Below are 8319 nucleotides of genomic sequence, written 5' to 3' on the forward strand. Positions count from 1 at the left end.
TTTAATAATGTTCCTATAAAGACGAAGTTTAATTTTTATTTAAGTAGTAATAAAACTAAGAAGAAATACTCATATTGATTTTAAAATAAGAAAAGAGTTAAAAAGTAGCTCTACCCTATTATAAAAAAAGCTTATTGTCTTTGGATATGCGTTTCCTGGCCAACTATCGATGTCGCACCATAATGAAATTCAAATCGAAGCTTCGATAAACACACCGTCGCGCAACGTGTTCTCGGAAGTGCACAAACAATTTGTTTACATCAGCGGAATATCAATATCTCTGGATAGCAACCTACTTGTTATTTCATCATCGTCATACATAAATATTTTTAAGCTAATGAAACACCTCCCTGTATTAGATATTTTTTTCTTATCATAACAATAAGTAAAACAATAAATAAAATTTATAAGAAATAACATCCACCCTGCGCTTGCGGGGCTTTTGAATGCCCAAGCAACCGGCGGTCAGGGCTCCAGAGTGAGGAACCTCCTCACAATACGCGCCGTTTCAAGGACTACTGCCTTCTGTATCTTCTTCCGACCCTTGATCCAACAGCCAAGCGAAAGCTTCTTAAGATGTTGGTCGAAGTTTTTCGCGAGAAGACCATTGACTGAAACGACGATCGGAACAATAACGGTCGACTCAACTTTATATATATTACTATTATACATTACATTACTATTGCGCTAATAAAAAAGTATCATTTTATAGAAGCAGATGCTACTTTGCGGAATTCCATGATGAATATAACGCTTCATTTGCAATACTCCTGGAACAGCTGTTGAATCTGTACGGTGCAATTTATAATTTCTTCAATCTTTATACTTCACACCTTTTTTTTTTGTTATCGGGGGGGGGAAATCTTCAGAGATACCCGACCTAAGGGAAGATCGGGTTATGTGGGATTTTTACCCACTGACACCCGCTCGGTGGCCATCCTCGGCACATAAGTATTCGAAAGGCTCCGGTATCTCCTAAGAACGCACCGGTACCTCCCTCGTACAGCGCATGTAGAGCTCGTCCCGGGAGAAAATATTCCTCCGACCTCATTGCCTGCTGTCCTACCCGGGTCGTGTAAGTTTATGTTAAACGGCAAGAGCCCCATCCTGTCCGACACGACCTGATGTCCCTTCATCTGGGACTATTGATCAGAAGGTATTGGGCGATGGTTGCCATTTATACTTCACACCTAACAGATCTTCCGCAGTGTGCTCTCTACACAGGTTTCGCTCCGACACCGGAGAATCCTCAGGACTTATCCTCCTTAGTCGTTCATTCTTGACAGAGTGGTCGTGGTTGACTATGGTACATTTTCGTTGGCTACAGCAGCCCCCGCGATGCGCCTCCACTTGTTACGATCTTCAGCGTTTCTGGAACATTGGACTATGGATGTTTGTGTTGTAGCTTTAACCTAGAACCGCTTTAGTCCAATGTTTCGGAATGGCAATTGCCACTCCAGCGTAGCTACTGGAGTAACTAAATCTCGGTAGCCGCTATTTTTCCAGTGAGTCTCGCTTAAACCGGTAAGAATAGTGCCGCATCGCAGGAGCTCATGGTCCAAGGACCCTGATGAAAACAGGACTCATCAGGTGTTGACTATACTTTGCAATTGTTCACTGTGAAGTTATATGTTGAGGATGCATCTCCATGGAAGCTTAATATGTTCTTTGTATGTAATAATAAATGACGGTCCAAGCAGATACCAGAAAACCATCGCCTTTAAACAGCAACACATCGCAAGACATGCAAAGAAAACGCCCTTCATAGTGCCGCCCTGTACCAACCACCATGAAGTGTAGGTGTTAAGCCTCATGTGACTGTAAATACTCCGGCAACCACGCCCTTCAGACCGGTACACAGCATTGCGACAATGCTGCTGCTTAGCGGCAGAACTAAGCATGGTGGTAGTACTTCCCCAGACGCAGTGGCGTGCACAAGGTTTTAGACTGGGGTAAGCACAAAGTAGGAAGATGGCATAAAATATATCAAATATTTGACGGCCGATTGGCGCAGTTTGCAGCGACCCTGCTTTCTGAGCCCAAGGCCGTATGTTCGATTCCCACTACTGGAAAATGTTTGTGTGATGAGCATGAATGTTTTTCAATGTCTATGGTGTTTATATGTATATTGTAGAAATTTATGTATATTATTCATAAAAATATTCATCAGTCATCTTAGTACAAACTACGCTAACTTTGGGTCTAGATGGCGATGTGTGTATTTTTGTACTATATTTATTTATTTAAATAGGTAAATACTCCTACTATAGGAGCTTCGTAAATATTTTAGGGTAGGCGGTGCTTTTACGCATATACGAAGTGCACGCCACTGACGGACAGGCTCGACCGGAACAAAGCCATGCTGCTTGGTGGCAGTCATAATAGTGGCGGAAGTAGGTTCTTCCCCGGATGAGCTCTATCAGAAAGAGCTTAACTTCTACACACTTTGTATATCATGAAGAAACTTGAAAACAACAATAACATTCCAAATATCAAGTAGGTATATTATACCTATACGTTTGTTTTGCTATATAATTGCGCGTCTGTTATTTTAATGGCACAACTGTTAATAAATGCCGCAAAAAATTATTTGTACTACTCAAAGTAGGTAGGTACTTTTTAATGACCGATGAATGGGACTGGTAAACAGACCCGTATTTTTTTTATAACAGTCTTAACTTAAGGCAGAAACCAACATCGACCAACACTCCTGCTCAACGCCGGACACACCCTGTCGCCCACCGGTCGAATGCGTACTGGAGAGGGCGGAGCAGTGGTGAGACCGGTGACATGAGTGGGAACCCCGGAACGTCAACAAGCCAGTCCCTGAAAAGGGATAGGCTTGACGACACCATCTCGCCCCGGGGAGAATACAAAAGACCACGGACAGACAGACAAACGCGCACAAGGGACTCTTACGCGAGAGTGACCCAACCACACCTAAGTGTGGCCGTCACCCTAGTGCCCAGAAGCGACATGACCCAACCAGAGGCAAATAGCGTCCAGGGTCAAATCCAAAAAGAGATCCTCGCTATCTGCCTCAGAAAACCAGCGCCAGGAACGACACCATATGCCCCATCCTTTGTAGGGAAAGCTTTTCTCAACGAAGGAGTGCTGAAACTGTGGTGTTACGACGACAAAGCCCTCTCTTGGCTCCAAGAAATCGTACCTCGATTGAAGTCGCCAAGGGAGGGCACGGGGCTCACGCTCATAAGGCAGGCCGACATACCAGTGCGGATTAGGTCAGCACTATACGTGCCTGACTTCACGGAGGAGATAGCAATACTCCAACAAATGCTGTCCCTCCAAAACCCCTGGTACAAGGTCTCGTCGTGGACCCTGTACACATATAAAAGAACAAACAGCAACCCTCCGGGAGTGTTTCTAGTCCTAGGAATACCCACGGAGCAGGTCGAAGACATCCTGGCCAAGGGAAGGAGAGTCTCTTACTCCACCGGATCTATCTATATCCGGTTCTTCGACGGCGAAGGACTCAGCGACGTACCGCCTAAGAAGACCCCGGAGCCAGAAACGAAAAATGACACAGCGACAACAAACCTGAAAGCCACTGCGCCCGGACCCTCCGTTGAAAACGCCTCCGAGGATATCGACGCGATAGAAATGGAGACCGGGACAAACCACCCATCAAACATGACACCATGGGAGGGGGTGGCCGAGACTGAGACTGACGATGACGAGAACGCAAACGAGGCGAGGATACAAGAGTTGCTAAAAGGATGGGCCCCTGAGGCCGACCTTTAAACAACAACTCCAATCCATTATAATACACCACGTACGACAACATAAAGATAATACAAACCAACCTCCAGCACAAACAACTAGCAACGGCCACACTACGAGGACAGCTGGAGGTTGAGACCGATACCATCGCCCTAATCCAAGAGCCGTGGGTAAGGGCCCAAAACATATGCGGTTTAGGCAGCTGTAATGGTAAGTTGTACTACAACAGCCCGCAGGAACAACCTAGAACATGTATATACATACCTCGCTGTTTAACAGCGACACTACTAACACATTACTGTTACAGAGATCTAACGGCAGTAAGAATACAGAACGGAACAAAACAAGGGACAGTTGCAGCGGCCAGACCACTTGTCCTGGCTTCGCTGTACCTACCCATAGAAGGCGAAATACCTACAAAAGAGGTGATGGACCTTATAAAACAATGTGAAGAAGACGACACCGATCTGATTATCTCGGTCGACAGCAACGCACACCACATCCTATGGGGAAGTAAAACAAACAACAAAAGAGGTGAGCAACTAGTTTCATACTTGCTAACCACTAACCTAAACATTCTTAACAAAGGTTCAGAACCGACTTTTGTTTCAAGTAGATACCAGACGATTATTGATCTTACTCTAGCGTCAAACAACATATCAGACCAAATAAAAAACTGGCACGTGTGCGAAGAGCTCACACTCTCCGACCATAGGCGAATAAGTTTTGAACTGGATCTGATTAAACCGCAAGCAACTCCTGGAAGAAATCCCAGAAAAACAAACAGAGAGAAATACAAAACTCTTATAAAAGGAGACACAATGTACAACAACAAACCCAAAATAAAGGGAACGATGCAAATAGACCAAAATGTAGAACAAATAACAAAACACATAACAACATGCTACGAAAAAGCATGCCCACTAAGAATACAAAAAACAAAACATGCACCAAAACACAGTTGGTGGGGCCCCGACCTGGAGAGAAAAAGACAAAGGTTAAGGCACCTTTTCAACAGAGCAAAGAACACCAGGAAAGACGCAGATTGGGACAAGTTCAAAGAGGCTCAATCTCAATACAAAAAACTTGTGCAACAGAAAACTGTCAAATCCTGGCAACATTTCTGCACGAGCATAGAAAACTACGATAATGCAAACCGCATAAGGAAAATCCTGTCAAGGGACAATATCCGCACCATCGGATCTTTAAAGAAACAAGACGGGAACTACACTAAAAACGACAAAGAAGTGAGTGAGACACTTATCGAAACCCACTTCCCAGGCTGTAAGATTGTCGACAAACCAGTGTGGGAAGAAAACAACACGACACCAACAAAAGCAGACTGGGAAATAGCAAACAACATTGTGACATATGAAAGGGTCCGTTGGGCTATCGAATCCTTTCACCCTTTCAAATCTGCAGGTACAGACCACATTTTCCCCGCCCTCCTACAATGGGGCAAAGAACAACTCATACCATGGCTAGCAGAAATCTTTAGAGCATGCTTAGCACATAGATACATACCGCTAACATGGAGGGAGGTAAAAGTAGTATTCTTACCCAAACCAGGTAAAAGCGACTACACACAACCCAAATCATTCAGACCTATTAGCCTAACATCTTTTCTACTAAAAACCCTAGAAAGACTCGGAGATAGATACCTCCGGGACGGAACCCTGAAGCACATACCTATAAACCAAAATCAACACGCTTACTGCACGGGTAAATCAACAGAAACAGCTCTGCACTCTGTTGTAAGCAAAATAGAACACGACCTGGAAAACAAACTCTCGACTCTCGGGGCTTTTATAGACATAGAAGGAGCTTTCGACAAAACAACATTCAAGAGCATAGACTTAGCTCTTGCGAGACATAAAGTACCGGACACACTAAGAGCTTGGATTAGAGCCCTACTAGAATTTAGGGTCATCCAACTGGACTTTAATGGAACAACCAAGGGTATTGTAGCTAAAGGGTGCCCACAAGGAGGGGTCCTTTCCCCCATCCTATGGAACCTGGTAGTTGACGACCTAATAACAAAAATGAACAAAAACGGTTTCCTCACCATAGGATATGCCGATGACATCACCATCCTCATAAGTGGAAAGCAAGAAAACACCCTGAATTCAATAATGCAAAACGCACTGAAACTGCTAGAACAGTGGTGCAGGGAAAATGAACTTACGGTTAACCCGAAAAAGACAGAACTCGTATTATTTACCAACAAAAGGAAACCACAATTTCCAAAAACACCAACACTGTTTAAAACAAGCCTAAAACTATCAACCGAGGTAAAGTACCTCGGAGTAACGATGGACTCCAAACTAAGCTGGAAGACACATATAGATACAAAAATCCAAAAATCAACGATCATCCTCAGCCAATGCAAACGCATGGCAGGAAAAACCTGGGGGCTTAAACCATACATCATGAAATGGTTGTACTTAGCAGTCGTCAGGAGCTCACTAAACTACGCCTCACTGATATGGTGGCCGAGAACACTCCTTGCGACAACCCAACTAGAACTACAAAAATTCCAACGTCAAGCGTGCCTAGCTATCACAGGCTGCATGAGCACAACACCAACCACTGCGCTGGAAGCTATATTATGCATACCACCACTACACCTACACATCAAAGAGGAAGCCACACTTGCAGCCCTTAGACTGAGGGCTTACGGGCTGTGGAAGGATACAAACATAGGACATACAAGGATACTATCAAAAGAAATTAATAAATGCCCACAACTAGACTGGATATGTGACAAGACGCGGAAACACTATGTGCTAGACAGGCACTATAAAGTAGCCGCTGAAGGAGGAAAAACAGACAAAGCTGACACCGTCGTAATAGAGGTCTACACCGACGGATCAAAGACAAACTCAGGCACTGGAGCGGGGATATACTGCCCGGAGCTTAACATAAACATTGCCCAGCCGCTTGGTAAGAACAACTCCGTCTTCCAAGCGGAGTGCGTGGGCATAACAACAGCAGTCATAGCCATGCTAAACAGAAAGGTAAAAGGCTTCAGCATCAACATAAACAGTGACAGTCAAGCTGTACTAAAAGCCTTAACCAAACACACAACAACATCAAAACTCATACTTGACTGTCACAAGAACCTACAAGCCCTATCAAAATCCAACAGAGTAACCCTAAAATGGATACGAGGTCACAACGGAAACAGAGGAAACGACGCAGCCGACGAATTAGCGCGTCAGGCAGCATCACTAAGGGTAGCTGGACCGGAACCCATCATACCCATACCCTTCACTGAATACAAAACATGGCTCCACAACCAGACGCAAGCATCACACTCGGTACTATGGTCTAAAACAAAAGAGTGCAAACACACGAAGGAGGCCGTACCAGTTCTCAACCCACGACTAACAACAAAATTACTGCAACTGAATCGACCTAAACTAAGGACAGTTGTAGGTATGATAACAGGGCACTGCCCACTAAACAAACACCTTTCCATTTTAGGTATAACTGACAGCCCTCTCTGCAGAGCATGCATGGAGGCGGAGGAAACACCGATACACGTAATACTCCAATGCAACGGAGTAGCAGAACAACGCGCAGCACACATTGGCTCCTCAGCAACACTCCATGAAGCACTCGGCGACCTGGGCGGCCTGCTAAGCTTTTGGAGCGAGCTCGGCTGGCTGGAGTGATCCAGCGGGGAGCCGCATCAGTGGCCATACGTACAACGGACGGTCCCAGACCAACCAAGTGCGGAAAAGGCCCAGGAACAGAAGAAGAAGAAGAAGAAGAACTTAAGGCAGGGGTTCTTAACCGCATTAAGCCAGCGCAAGCGGCGCACTTACAAGTTAAGAAATTTGTCACGGCCCACAACGCACGCTAACTAGCTGGATAGCTAGTTAAAATGGATAGGTACTTGTTAGCAGATAGGCTAAAAAAATAAACATCCTCATCCTTCTCAAACCATAACGAATAATAAATTGTAACAAAGAATTTTCTCTTCGATGGACGTTGGTGCTGGAAAGGCGTCCTCGCACAGGTAAAACGCCATCAAACGAGTCGCTGAGAGCCGCTGCGAACGAGCGGACCCAGGACCGTGGATTTTGGAACTCCCTAAAAAAGACCTATGTCCAGCAGTGGACTTCAATCGGTTGAAGTGATGATGAGTGATGAACAAAGAAATAAGAAAAATAAAACTAACTCAACAATGAGATGGCTGATTTTTCAAAGTGTGGGACAAGCCGAAACACCACTGCACAGAGACTACCAAGAAAATGTTTATCTTGATTTTTTTGAAGTAAAGAAGTAGCGCCTCGCACTGCACCTCTGTACTTTATAGGGCACCCCAGGGCGCCGCGGCGTCCAGTTTAAGAAGCCCTGACTTAAGGTACGCTAGACAGACACGCTTTATAAGACTGCCTACGTCTGTTCTTACAGCTTTATACTAGAACCTTGAAAATTGTACAACAATAAGATAAGTACCACTGATTTTAATGTTCATTATTACTACTGCAAGTTTTAATTTGTTACGTGCTGTATACCGTTACTAGCTTTGACAATATTTCTTATTATTACTATTACTAAAAAAGTTTC

This window comes from Pararge aegeria, chromosome 17 (genome assembly GCF_905163445.1).
Source record: "Pararge aegeria chromosome 17, ilParAegt1.1, whole genome shotgun sequence".
NCBI classification, from domain to species: Eukaryota; Metazoa; Arthropoda; class Insecta; order Lepidoptera; family Nymphalidae; genus Pararge; species Pararge aegeria.